Source organism: Paroedura picta, chromosome 7 (genome assembly GCF_049243985.1).
Source record: "Paroedura picta isolate Pp20150507F chromosome 7, Ppicta_v3.0, whole genome shotgun sequence".
NCBI classification, from domain to species: domain Eukaryota; kingdom Metazoa; phylum Chordata; class Lepidosauria; order Squamata; family Gekkonidae; genus Paroedura; species Paroedura picta.
Genome location: NC_135375.1, coordinates 66,136,733 through 66,151,509, shown reverse-complemented (window position 1 = coordinate 66,151,509; position 14,777 = coordinate 66,136,733). Strand labels below are relative to the sequence as shown.

Here is a 14,777-nt window from a genome sequence, read left to right as displayed (position 1 = left end):
CTAAATCTTATATAAGAACAAATCACCTTTCTTGCCCAGCTTTATAGAGGTCCAAGGATAACCTGGACTCTCCTTCTTTGCACCCCTGAACAATCTCATCACAGTCTACAGTTAGACTGGTTGGGTAGAGGGCTTTTAGTTGCAGGTTTAAAAGCACTTTGACTTGTTCCAAAATAGGTGAGTGCCAGTGAAAAGGAAGTGAAAAGGAAAACTCAATGGCTATTTAGATTTCAACTGTCATTTTAATGGCATAATTATAAGAAATGTTGTACAGTACAAGAACAGAGAGTCACAAATTGATCCATGAGTTTCTGGAAAGAAAAGGATAATGGAGAAAAGGGAATATGTTTGAACTAATTTATTCAAGTTTGAACAATAGTATTTCAACTAGTAATGGACACAAAGTAAGATTTGTCAGGTTTCTTTTTTTTTTTTTTGCTGTTCGTGGTTCACAAACTGAATCAATCTAACATCATGCACTTCCACAAATGTTTAAACCAGTTTGTGAAGGTTCATAGCAGTTCATGGATAACAGAAGAAAATCAACAATCCATGCATGGCCAATATCTGTTTATGCAATAAAGCATAAGTAATAAAAGTAATAAAAGAAGTCATGTTTATTTCCTGTTTAAATCTTAATATCTTGATATACAATGAAAATAATCCAGAATAAATTATTCAGAGAAAAATGTTTCCAACAAACAATGTTGCACAAATATATCTTTTAAACAATGCTGGACAAGGTTCTGGTACACCCTCATTTCACCAGTGTTTTTTCCAATAGCAAAGCTAAAAATATTCAATAAACATTAACAGTGCTGAGCACTGGTTACAAATTCCAGTTCTCAAAAAGGGCATACACTAACCCTCTAGCCCAGCCTTTCTCAACTTTTTTACCATTGAGAAACACCTGAAACATTCTTCAGGATTCAAGAAACCGCAGAAGTGGTGCAATGGTGCAGAATATGGCTGGGAAGCATAGTTCCCCTCCCCTTCCCACCCTCTCCAGGCCCATCATTAGCCATTTGGGGAGGAGGGAGCAGGTCAGCATGACTAGGGGGCTTTTCGCACGCCTTCAAAATCGCACAATGGTTGCCAATTGAAAACGCTACTGATTTGCCATTATGCACAACGTCGTTGACAATCTGCCACACACCTGAAACCGATCCGCAAAAAGCGCTTCCTTGTAGCGCTTTCAGGGAAATCCCCAAAAGTGGATTCACCCTCCGGAAAGCGCTACACTCCTGCAACCAATCTGCAACACTAGCGGGAAAGTTCTGTGCGTTACCATTGTTGTGGTTTCTACAAAGTCCCTCCCCCTGGCTCTCTCCTCTGATCTTCCGGCGAAGCGATCGCCATTTTTTTTTCTCCGAGCGAGCGGAGTTCAACCCACCAGCAAGCCTGTTTAGAGGCTTCCCCGGCTTCAGTCCCTCCCCAGAGCTGTTTAGTCACTAAGCACAAACAACAGAGAAGCCCGTTTGCTGATGTATTTTCCCTTTATTTTTTACACTGTTTTCGGCCGAAAATCGGGCCCGTAAGGGGGGGGGATTTTTTTTTTCACTTGGGGGGAGCGTGGCAACGATGAAACGACAGCTCAAACACACCTGCCAGATGATGGGTCTCTCCATTGCAACGAATCAACACATATTCGTTGCAATGGGTGTGTTTTTTTTAAAAAAAAACCTTTCTTAAAGGGAAAGGGGCTGTTTGGGAGCATGCTAACGGCTGCCCATTGGCTGCTTGACGGCCAGGGGCGGGACGAGCTCGGCAATAGCGCTTCCTTTCTAGCGATTTTTGCTGAGACCGGAAGCTTGTGGGAAACGATAGAAACGCAACTGGATTCCACTACAGAGTCAGGTATGCATAATGACGAATTGCACTATTTTAAATGGCGATTTTTCGTTCAGCAAACAATTTGCTACAAGGATCCCGGTGCGGAAAGCCCCCTGATATGGTCATAAAAAGGTAAAGGTATCCCCTGTGCAAGCACCGAGTCATGTCTGACCCTTGGGGTGACGCCCTCTAGCGTTTTCATTGCAGACTCAATACAGGGTGGTTTGCCAGTGCCTTCCCCAGTCATTACCGTTTACCCCCCAGCAAGCTGGGTACTCATTTTACCGACCTCGGAAGGATGGAAGGCTGAGTCGACCTTGAGCCGGCTGCTGGCATTGAACTCCCAGCCTCATGGGCAAAGCTTTCAGACAGCTGCCTTACCACTCTGCGCCACAAGAGGCTCTAGATATGGTCATAACACCCAATAATATAAAAATATATAAAGTTAATATAAAAATATATAAAGTTAACTCCCGCACATTCAGCAAACCCTTCCAGGGCCAGGAAGCAATCCCAGCGTTTCATGAAAGCCTGGTTGAGAAAACCTACTCTAGACGGTGTAAAGAATATAAAGAATGTCCAGCTCTGAAATGGAACCAAGCTCAATTGACTCTATTTTAATACTTTCTTGCTCTAATCAAGAAATGAAACAGAAAATAATTATAAAATTATACTTCTAATATATATTTAGTTTTTTTATCCCCATGGATAAAGCAAAAAGCAGGGTTTAAAGTTCTTAAAAATCCCTGCTTTCTCATAAAGGCAGCAAAAATAGCTGTTTTGGACTATCTTGTGCAGTCCTTTTAAAGTGACTGTACAAGGCAGCCCAAAAAATACTTGAAGGGGTAGGGGCACTATCAGTCAACTGTTTCAGGGTATGCATGGTTCCCAGTTCAGCTTGTGGTTTCACCACAAACTATGATTTTTTGGTCCATGCCCAACCCCAATTGCAGTAGTCTCACTGAACAATTGGCCCAGTGTCAAAATGGCACAATGGGATTTATTGCCTGAATTTATATGTCTACTAGCAAGAAAGCCCATTGCAACCAGGAATGCAATGGGCACTAGGACCCAGGGGACACCAGGAGGTGCTTTTTTTTTCTGCTGCGTGGAGCTGTGAAAGGCTCCTACAGGGTTTTTTTTTTTTCTGCTGCTTGGAGCTGGGAAAGGCTCCTACAGGGTTTTGTTTTCTGCTGCTTGGATCTGCGAAAGGCTCCTGCAGGGTTTTTTTTTTCTGCTAGCTCTCGTGGGCGTGCCGGCTTGGAGCTCCTACAGGGGTTTTTTTTCCTGCTGCTTGGAGCTGGGAAAGGCTCCTTCAGGGTTTTGTTTTCTGCTGCTTGGATCTGCGAAAGGCTCCTACAGGGTTTTTTTTTCTGCTGCTTGGATCTGCGAAAGGCTCCTACAGGGTTTTTTTTTCTGCTGCTTGGAGCTGTGAAAGGCTCCTGCAGGGTTTTTTTTTTCTGCTAGCTCTCGTGGGCGTGCCGGCTTGGAGCTCCTACAGGGGTTTTTTTTCCTGCTGCTTGGAGCTGGGAAAGGCTCCTTCAGGGTTTTGTTTTCTGCTGCTTGGATCTGCGAAAGGCTCCTACAGGGTTTTTTTTTTCTGCTGCTTGGAGCTGTGAAAGGCTCCTGCAGGGTTTTTTTTTTCTGCTGCTTGGAGCTGTGAAAGGCTCCTGCAGGGTTTTTTTTTTCTGCTAGCTCTCGTGGGCGTGCCGGCTTGGAGCTCCTACAGGGGGTTTTTTTTCTGCTGCTTGGAGCTGGGAAAGGCTCCTTCAGGGTTTTGTTTTCTGCTGCGTGGAGCTGCGAAAGGCTCCTACAGGGTTAATTTTTTTCTGCTGCCTCTCGTCGGCGCGGCGGCTTGGAGCTCCTACAGGGGTTTTTTTTTCTGCTGCCTCTCGTCGCGCTAGCGGCGAAAGGCTCCTCCGGGGGTGTTTCTTTTTTTTCTGCAGCTTCTCGGCGGCTGGAGTCTTGTGTTGTGTTTGCGGCGGGGGCTTCCTTGGGGCCGGCCTGACGCGGTGAGAGACGCTTCGCGCCTCTCACCACGTCAGGCCGGGAGCAACTGCGAGCCGCGCTGAGCGCGGCTCGCAGTTGCTGGGGCTGGGAATCAGAGGGACCAATCGGCAGGCGCTTCGCGCCTGCCGTTTGGTCCCTCCGGTTGTCTGTCATGAGGAAGGGTCCAATCCGGACCCTTCCTCATCCCGGACACATCCCGCCCCAGAACCCCTTACTGTTTTATTTAGTCCGTGGCGCCCGCGGCGCCACGGGCGGTGTACAGATAGGCTGTATTCCTAGAGGAATTCCTTTTAGTAGGAAAAAAAAGAGTTATTTCATTACATTTAACTTACGACATCTGACCAAGTTCTGAATTGGTCAGCAATGATATCCATTAGTCACCACATAATTTTTCTAAAGGAATGGCTAATACAGTAAATGAAAAACTTGAAGAAGACTCAATGAAAACTACAAATTAAAAGACTCCCCCCCCCCACACACACACACACACTATCCTATTCAAGCAAAAGCACTTCAAATAAAAAAAATTAATTGAAAAATGAAGGGGGGGGGAACTAAAAAAAGAAAATGAAAAGACAAGGAAATGACTGCATGTTACTATAACTAGAGACAGATTGTATCACAGGATTATTAGAATTTGGAGGAAAACATTATTATTTTCTAAATTGAATTGGATTATTTATTACTGTTCTAAAAAGTATTGAACACAAAGAAGATTTCAAGCAAATATTAGATTAGACTGGAAAATAATGTATATGAGAGAAGTGGTTCTGAGATAAATCTCTATATAAACATTACAAATATTAAATTCTCCTTCACATAGCTTCAATCTGCTAAGATTACCCTTACATTTTGTATAATGCCAGAGCAGTCATTCCCTCACAGAATTTTGCACAGAAGCAAAAGTGGGTCAATTCCTACTTCATGAAATGTTGATTCAATATTGTATACATAGGAGTGGGGTTTTTCTAGGGCAATTGTATAAAACCTATCTTCTAAGAGGAAAAAGGGCCATCAGTGCTTATGTTCAGCACACCAGGATCTCAACCCAGTAGTTCTTTCTGCTATAATTTACCAGTGAGAGTATAAATAGTAAAGATCCTTTGAACTTCCTGAAATACCAATCACTGTTAACTGTTCTATAAAACAAAAGGCAATGGGCTGTGCTTTCAGCTGGAAGAAACTCCCAACAGCAGGAGTAGGGAACTCTGCACTAGAGAGGGCTATGCCAGAACAATCACATTCAATTGTGCAGGTGCCCATGACTGCATGTGTATTTATGTATTTAGGGATTTTTATACCATCCCTCTTGGATTTTGCTGATTGTTCCCCTCAAAAAATCCATAAAAATAACCACAAAAAAGATAAGTGGTCTAAGCTTATGATAGAAAACATTCTTGTTGACTACGAATCAAATATGATGATCTTTTGTGATTCAATTCTAATATTCCATATTTTATGGAATATCAGTGGTGGCTCAAAGAATGCTGCCACTACCCTTTTCCCTACCACTGTTGCTATCATGCCTGCCCCAGAAGAGACAATTACCTGTGTGATCTCTGCCATTCATATCTTACAAAGCTTCCAGAACTCTCTCAAGTTAACTTTGGCTTATGAGAGCCTGGTTCTTGGGGTTTTTCTGAGCAATCTGGTGAGCTCATAATCCCTTTGCCCACATTAACTTTCACCAATAGGATTCAGATCAGATTCAGACTGTCTCCTAGTTAAAAGACATCAGCACTGAGGAATATGTTAAAAGAAGAAAATAATATTGTAAAGACTAACAATCTAAAGCCCTTTTCATTTGTGCTTTCTGCTCAGGAAAACCATTTTGCATGATGTCTTTTCTCAGTAAATCAGTTGAAGAAAAACCACATGTAATGCTGTAGCATATAGTCCAGATTGCACGGTCATATTTTCAGCTGACTAATGCTAGAAACATAAGCAGAGCAGGACAAGTTCCTCCTACAGGCACCTTAGGCGGGGAAGCAGCAACTTTCTAACTCCAGTTGCACACAAGGACTCAATCATGCTTGATTTCTTTAGATCAGTAGTCCCCAACCCCCAGTATGGAGACCAGTACAGGTCCATGGATGAGTCGGTACTGGGCTGCGGCTTCTCCTCGTCCTCCTCCCGGGCTGCTACCTAGGGGGGGTGCCCTGCCACTCTGCCGCCGGCTCACCTTTGGTGCTCTCCAGGACCGTTTATGCACTGGAGGTTTCATGCTGGGCTGCAGGCTGGAGTTTTAGTCGTGGCAGGTTGCCCCATCTCTTCCTGCACCCACATGGGGGAGCATTTGGCCCGGTGCACCTCATCTGCCCCTGATTTGTGCTCCTGTATGGGAGCTGGAGCAGTGAAGTTCCCAGTGCATAAACGGTCCAGCAGCTGCCATGGCTGGGGCTCCCCTTCAGCATGGCACTGTGCAGGTGCTGCTGGCAGCGCCCCACAGCGGGCGGTGGGAAGACAGGGGCGCCGGTGGGAAAGCAAGTGGAGCAGGGGCTCAGGTGGCAGTGGTGACGTACCTCGGCAAAAGACTACCCCCCCCCCAGGCCTCAGTAAAATTGTCAAGGGTTGACCAGTCCCTGGTGATAAAAAGGTTGGGGATCACTGCTTTAGAGCACAGTGAACATCCTTATTGGACTCTACCAAGACAATACTCACCCTTAGTGGACCAGCAGCAGGCAAGCCTCAGGACTGACTGTACCATGTGATCCAGGAGGTTTTCATCAACTTCCCAAGCTGCTGCCCCTGCTTGGAGAAAGTACAAAATCATTTGACTGGGAATCTGCAGTCAAGTATTTTATGTATTTATTTATTTAATTTTCTATACTGCCCTCCCATAAGGCTCAGGGTGGTTTACATAAAACGTCATGAATATACATAGAAATCTAATGACAGTAACAAATTATAACAAAATACTATAAGAGATTCACAGTGTGACAAGAACTCTCAGCTTTAACATGAACCCATGAGAGGTCAGCATGGCTCAGATCATGGAGGGGGTATTTGGGGGATTAACAGATATCATGTACAGCCCTGATATTGCCTTCCCATTATAAATAGCAGCAAACTTAAAAATAGCTTTCTGTAACACATCCTTGCTGGTTTCCCCTCAGGATATGCTTTTGTTATAGAAAAATCAAGAGACCCATAAACTAGTAAGGAGGGTTTAAATATACAGTCTAACACTACATAAAAATTAACAAAGTAAATGTTGATGTGATAACTATGGTCTAGGATTCTATATGTTCAGGTGGATGTGCAACAATACAATATTGACAGGGGCAGACAGGTTCCCTCATGCCATGTGGTGGGAGTGGCAGCAGGCGGGGCAGGAGTATCCCTACATGAAGGTGGGGTAGCATGGTGATGCTATGCCACCATCATGTGGGTTGACAAATGCCCCATTTGGCTCTGCAACAACACAAAGCTGAACAAGGTATTTTGTGGTCCTTCAGGAACACTGTAGGGGGGTAAGGAGCCAGGCCTAAATGGCCCAGCTCTTCCCCATACACACGAGCCTAGCCCACCTGCATTAAGTAAGAGAATGCTGGAAAATCATCATTCCCTTCTCATGGGGCATCTGAGGCCCTTATGCGGGCTAGGGACAGAAGGGGGCTGGGCTGGGCTGCTGTGTGAACGCTGGTCCAGTGCACCCGTCCCATGCATAATCGGCCATGTTCTGGCAATCCCTTTCTTAATGTGGGTGCCATTGGCGCCCATACCAGGCTGGGTCACTGCATACGGGGGATGAGCCGGGAGATTTAGGCCCCATTTACAGTGTCCCTGAAGGGAGCCAAACAGGGCATTTGTCAACCCCCATGATGGTGGGATAGTGCTGCCACACTACTCCACCCCCATGCAGGGATGCCCCTGCCTTCTGCTGCCACCACTGCATGGCATGGTGGAACCTGTCTACCCTGGAGTTGTGCATGTGCACACACTACTCTGGGATGGATCATGTGCACTGTGGAAAGTAGGAAGTGGTGGGGCATGCTGCCCCACTGCTAAGAATTGGAGGCAGCCCAGTGTGGGTACCGCTGTGCATAATTGGCCTAAATATACTTATATGAGGCTTTTTTTCTAAAGTAAAATCCCCAGACTATTTAGACTTTCCTCAACATGTGTTCAGTGCTGGGAAACAACCTATTGCAAAATACTGTATGATGCTGGCAAGGTTTATGCTGTCCTGCCTCTGACTGATTGTAATTCTTCTACTGAACAAACTGATCCTGCATATCTGTTTCATTGATGGTTGCAGCTTCCTCCAATGTTTTGCATTAGCAGAAATGATATGTAGGACCCAATCCAATGTGTCTAGTAAAATAAAAACTAAGAATAACAAAGAACATTGTAGTTCTGTCATGGCTGATTGAAATTGTGACATCCCCAAGTCACCTCTTTAATATGTGGATCAAGTACTCTCAAATGGCATAAAGTTCACCTATTTTGAAAAACATGGGGGACACAATGGACCAATGCAATCAGTGAAGAAGCCAAATGAAGACACTGTGAAATGAAGAGCTGCAGATAGCTAACTTAATAAGAATAAATTCAGAATAGTGAAGGACTGATCCATTCTTATTCTGTTCTAGCCTTGCACATCAGTCTGATGAGATGGATCCAGTCATTTGGAACTTATAGAAGGGATGTAATTTAAGTTGGAGCCAAGCTGTGTCATACAAGCTCTAAAGCTACTGTAAGCCAAGGCCTCCAGTACTTTAAGAATACAACAACATAAATTCTATAAATCCAGATGGTAGAATTATTCCCAGGCTCTTCATCAAAAGACAGACAAAGCTGCATAAATGCTGGACCTTAAAAAGGAACTGTTATTAAATCTAAAATCCCCCAGTGTTCAGCACTGTACCCTTTCATCTCTCATCCCTTCTGAATCATGATTTTAAGCTAAAGGCCAAGTTCATGGTGAAAAGGTTAAGAGGACACTGTGTACATGGAATGACAGTTTCTTTTGAGATAAAACAGGGAGAAGAAGAACAAGCTGGAAAGTTTCTGCAAATACTCCCCCCCCCCCATGATCATCTTTATTCAAACAATTCCTAGGTACTTTAGCACTTTTAAGGCTGCCCTTAATTCAATGTTCAGTGTCAGATCATGTCTATCAGGAAAGATACTTTAATGCCATGTTCATATTTCGAGGTAGGATATCATATCACTTATGTCCCTATTTGACCACACAGCTGATTGTTCAAAGTCTTCTTTCATGTTCGCTATCAGCATCCAAGAATGCAAAGAGGAGAGAATTAACTGCATAAGAGTTTTTAATGTCTGTCCAGTTCATATGCTGGTATTTACCTTTAAAGCCCTAAATGGCTTTGCACCACTTTTACCCACATATTTGCCACATATTTGCCACATATTTACCCACATGTTTGCAATTTAAGAGTAAGTTAAATTGTTGTCTTCAAAAGGCATTGAGACCATTTCCACACCAGAAGCTCTGCATTGGGCTGCAGGCTAGACTTGGAAATGGGGCAGGCTGCCCCGCCTCATCCTGCTCCCACATGAGGGAGCATTTGGCCCAGTGTACCTTGTTCGCCCTGGATCTGTGCTCCTGCATGGGAGGTGGGGCAGTAAAGTTCCCTGTACAGAAATGGAATGAGTAAAGCAAGATGTGAGGATTTCTCTCCCCCCCCCCACCAAGAAAGTTCAATTGATCCCCTTGGTTTGTCCTTTTGGGGGCTATTTTATTCCAGATAGTTTTGGAATCCAGACCCATCCTGATGTATTTGCATGGTCCCAACACATCTTTATGATGTTATTGTTGCTGTTTTGATCTTTTAAAAATTTTGAATTTACTAACTGGCCTAGATATAATATCTACTTATTTCTTTTTATCATTTGTTGATTTTTCTCTTTTCTTTTTTAGTTTTCAGATTTGTATGCCATCCTAAAAATAATGCAGAATGGAACCTTCAGAAGACCAGCAAAATATAATTTTATATCTTGACTAGTTAAAAGCCCACTGTAGTAAAAATAAAATGAGCTCTAGCAGCCTCCCCCCCCCACACACACACAAGGGGGGGCAGGGCAGAGAACGTGTATGTGGCTATGGGTCTCAGGGGAAGATGGTGATGGCTTCCCCCGCTCCCCTGCAGCTCCCATTGTTCTGGGAAGCCCTCACGTCAGTCCTGCGAGGTGGCATGAGTGTTTCGTGGGGCAAGGGGGAAGGGAAGCCACCCCCCTCCCACGGTCCTGAGAAACACTCACGCAACCTCTGTGAGGCAGTATCAGAGTTTCCCAGGGCAAGGGAAGCCAGCCAGCCAGGCAGCCTCCTCTCCCCGCCCTCCCCTAACTAACTAAAAAGGCAGAGCGGCCTGGAGTTGGCTCAGCCAGCCAGCACCAGGTGGCTGGGCCAGCTCCACCACCATTTTAGTTACTTAGGGAAGGGCAGGGGGAGGATGGCACCCTCCCAGCCCCCACCCAAAGGGATCCGGTTGGCACGGCCTGTCAGGCCACGCCAACTAGGCAGCCTCCCCCCTCCTTTCCCTAAGTAACTAAAATGGCAGTGCAGCCTGGATCCAGCTCGTCTGACTGGCAACCTGGCCAGGCAAGGTGGTTCCAGGCCATGGTGCCATTTTAGTTACTCAGGGAACGCTTCCCAGAGGGCTGGGAAGGCCCTCCACAGCATGCGAGGCTGCGGAGGGCCCTCTCGGCCCTGGGAGGAGCAAAGCCTTCCCCCTCCCCACCCCCTGCACTTACCTGTGGTGCTATAAGTAGCCAGGAGCAAATTAGTGGCAATGCTGCCAGATTGCCCCTGGCCAAAATGGGTGGGTGGGCCCTATCTGAGGCATGGCTTAATCAGGAGGTACTTTGCGCCTCCTGATTGGGACATACCTCAGAAAGGCCCCACCCACTTTCCACCCACCTATCCCTTAGCTTTTTATTTTAACAGTACAAGCTGTTACAGATAGATTATATTAATGGCTTGAATACAAAAATGTTGTATAGAGGAAAATTCAATCTGATGCCCATTTAATTCATCACATTTTTAATAGAAGTTGTATACTTCAATGTTAAAAATCACTTTATAAATTGTTTTCATTAATTTATGCAAAACACAATAATTCAGGGAAAGTTACGAAGGAGAAATGCATACTATAGCAACCAGTATTTTGCCTTTCTGGCAAACTTCACATCTACTATTTACTTGAAGGTAAGGCCACTAAAAGTGCTTCTTGATCAGTTATTTTAGCCAATCATCTTACATTTTAAAGTCACTCAGCCCCTATTCCCTATGAAAACCAGCCCCTATTCCCTATAGGTTACTTCTCCCCCATATTTACATGTTAATTGGCAGTTACAGCCAATTCCACTTCTTAAGATATTGTGAGTGACTTGGAGTAAAATAAAATGCATTATCAAGGGAAAATGTACAACTACTTCACTCCACATAGAACATCTTAATTGACATTCATGAAGATGGGTTGAGAGTATTCAAAGAGGACGGAAGATGACAAACACTAACAGTCCTGACTAACCACGGAAGATAACCAGAGGTTCTCAAGATATTCCCAGTATCATGAATAGATCTGTATAGTTTGGTCTGCCAAAGTTAGCACCATGTCTTTATCACTGTTATCCCTCCCCTCTTCTCCACCTCCAAGTGCAATTTGGAAGTTTCCTGAGAAGGATGTGTAATTCTATTCTGCCCATCCACCATTAGAAAATGCTTCCACACCTTCTCCATCTGGCACACTAGGCAGCTATTAAGAATAAAAGACACTGGACAATTAAATCACATAAACAGCTGCTGAATGTCAAGCTGTTGTTCCTATTACAGAAAATGCCTTAGGTCTATTCCAGTTGCAGAACTACCACACAGACCTGATTGTATAAGAATACATTTTAGTGTCGTTAGAGGAAAAAAATAGCCTTTGACACAAGAACAACTATGCAGAGGGAAATGATGGATTAGTACCAGGAGGGTAGAACTTCTGAATACAAAACTAGCTTGGTAGTTAATTTCTTTCACCTCAATTCATACATCACTCACACAGGCACAGCTGCCTCTCTTTCACTCCAGTGTTGACTGCTTTTGAAAAAGCAAACCTCAGATGCTTCCACAGGCCCGAGGGACAGCTATGGCCACCACTGTGTTATGAGTAATGCAAAGTTACTTGGAAGTGGCACCTCATTAATAATGGCACAGTTCTAGGTAGCCCTCAAACTGCTCCTGAGATTATGCTAAAACCCACTACCAAATATTTAAAGCTATATTTTGAAATGGCACGATCAAGACGATTTTGTGATAAATACTGAGACTAGTTAACTAATAAATGCTCTTGCATGCTACACATCTCAAAATAACAAGATAATAATTGATTAAAACTTGCCACCACCAATTCAGAAACCAGCAATGTAATCCTAAATATAGATACATCTATCTAAGCCCATTGACTTTGGTGATTCTCTTAAGGATTTCACTTTAAACAAAGAAATCATGAAATTGAAAGCATATTTTATGGGCCTGGAGAACAGTGGCAGTCAACAGCACAATGAGACACAAACCTGGTTTTCAAAGGTGAACTTAGTTATATTATGTGTCCCAACGGGTAAAAAAAAACAGCATTTCTGCACGTTCTGGAATTGTGCAGAATATTGTGAAATACATTCATCCCCATGAATGCAGAACTTGGTCATCTGGCTTAACTTCCAGTGGAGATTTATGATTATTAAGCTGCAGAATTCATTGAAATCATCCGCTGTTTGTCCCTTTCCTTCTGTCCTCAACCCTGTTTATTATATTTATTATATTTATTTCCCACCATTCCCTAAATAGACTCGTGGCGGGTAACAATAGTCTTAAAGCCCCCATTAAAACTCCCACTAAAAGACTTTAAAATTCCCAACATGGCGGAAAAATATAACACTCCACCCCGTACCAACCAAGGCAATGAAGAAGAAGCAATGTATACTTCAAGCCCCGGTGTGTGTGTGGGGGGGGGGGGGTGGGCAACGCTCTACCTCACAGACCCCAGCCTCAACCATAAACCTGGCGGAAGAGCTTCATTTTACAGGCCCTGCGGAACACTGACAGCTCTCGCAGAGCCCGCAGCTCACCTGGGAGCTCGTTCCACCAGGTAGGGGCCAGAACATAAAAGGCTCTGGCCCTGGTTGAGGCTAGACATGCTTCCCTAGGGCCAGGAATGACAAATAGATTTTTCCCACCTGTCAAGAAGAATATTATGTGGTACCTTATCAAAAGTTGTACAGAAATCAAGATAAACTATATCCATAGTATTCCACTGACAAGCAAGGTAGTAACTTTCTCAAAACAAGTGGTAAGGTGAGTCTGACATGACTTGTTCTTGAGGAAGCCATGCTGACTATTAGTAATCACAACCATCTGCTCTAGCTGCTCAAGGCCTGACTCCTTGATGATTTGTTCCAAAATTTTGCCACCTATAGACATCAAGCTAATAGATCAGTAGTTACCCAGATCCTCCTTTTTCCCCTTCTTGAAGATGGAAACAACATTTGCCTGCCCCCAGTCTTCTGTCACTTCACCTTTCCCCCAAGAATTAGTGGGCAGAGGTTCAGAAAATTTATCCAAAAGTTCTTTTAGTACCCTTGGATGCAATTCATCTGGCCCAGAAGACCTCATTTCAAGTAAAGAAATCAGGTGTTTATGGATTATTCCTACAGTGATCCTAGGCTGCAATTCCCTTCTCTAATCACATGTATGTTGTGATCAAGACAACTAACTTAGTGCTTATAGTGGAAAACATCAGTGGTCATGTGAAGCATATCTCTCTATATCTAATAAAAATTGGAAAACACCTGGCTATTTACAACTTTCATTAATTCCTTAAATCCATCATGTGACAATACAGAGAGATCTTGGTAGTGGCTGCTGTAGAATTCTCTCCACTAGGAGATTTATCAGAGCTCAGATATCTTTCGGAAATGTTGTGAAGCCATATTTTAGTGGTCTGAGTTACAACGGCATTTGAAGTAAAGAAAAAATATGCTACTAATGCCCCTGTGTGTGACAACTTGCTCAAAAACAGAATTCAGAAGTTCCTATAATTGTGAAGCTCAGCGTGCTCTCTAAGGCATCTGGATCACAGCCTAAGGTTCAATCTTAGTTGGGAATAAGCCCTAATGTGCACTTATAGTGGGACTTCAAAAAGCATGCATAGGAATGGGGCTGATCACTTCTATAGTAAATTTTCCCCTTTAAAATTTATGCAGCTGACCTTTGATTTGCCAAATTCCAGTTGATCTCTATTGCAAGAGTTATATGGAATATATATTTAAATGCTTAAAGATGCAAGTACTGCAGTAATTATTGAGGCGTCTGAATAAACTCTGTCATTTAACATCTGGTATTAAGCTATTCGCCACATTTATTGCACCATAACAATGTCATTACAATGAAAGCTGTGCAGATGAGCAGCATGGCAATAAATGCACAATATGTATCTAAATGTTTACTTCTCCATAACTCTCCATCTTTTTAATTGTGACAGCCGACACCCTACTTGTTAAATACACAATTTCTAATCACTTGTCATGTACATATTACTCAACGCTCACAACAATTAATACTTATAATAGTCACCCCATATTTTTCAGAACTATCAGAAGAATGCATCAACAATGGCAATGCCATTGAGTTTATGCATCTACAACAACAAACTTTGATTTGCCATTATTGGAACAAGATGACAACGTCCTCTGTCTTGTGAGCTCCCTGTTCTTCCCTTCCTGCATAGCTGAAAAATAGGCTTCATTTCATAGCAAACAATAATCAGTAAAACGATGGTTTGTTCTTGTCACTAAAAATCCAAATTCCATCCATACCATACCATACCATACCATACCATACCATACCATACCATACCATACCATACCATACCATACCATAAACCCTATTAAAACCCTATTTAAAAACCCACATCATAGGA

General features: G+C 43.5%; 1 long non-coding RNA gene across 2 annotated transcripts in view; it reads right to left on the bottom strand.

Annotated features, from left to right (window-relative positions):
- LOC143841817 (uncharacterized) overlaps window positions 1-14,777 on the bottom strand; it is a 36,553-nt gene that overhangs the window by 19,229 nt on the left and 2,547 nt on the right. The window contains exon 2 of one of the 2 annotated variants that reach the window (XR_013232861.1): window positions 6,505-6,594. This is a non-coding gene — a long non-coding RNA (uncharacterized LOC143841817). The remainder of the gene's footprint in view (window positions 1-6,504; window positions 6,595-14,777) is intronic. The other variant, XR_013232862.1, reaches the window with a different exon arrangement.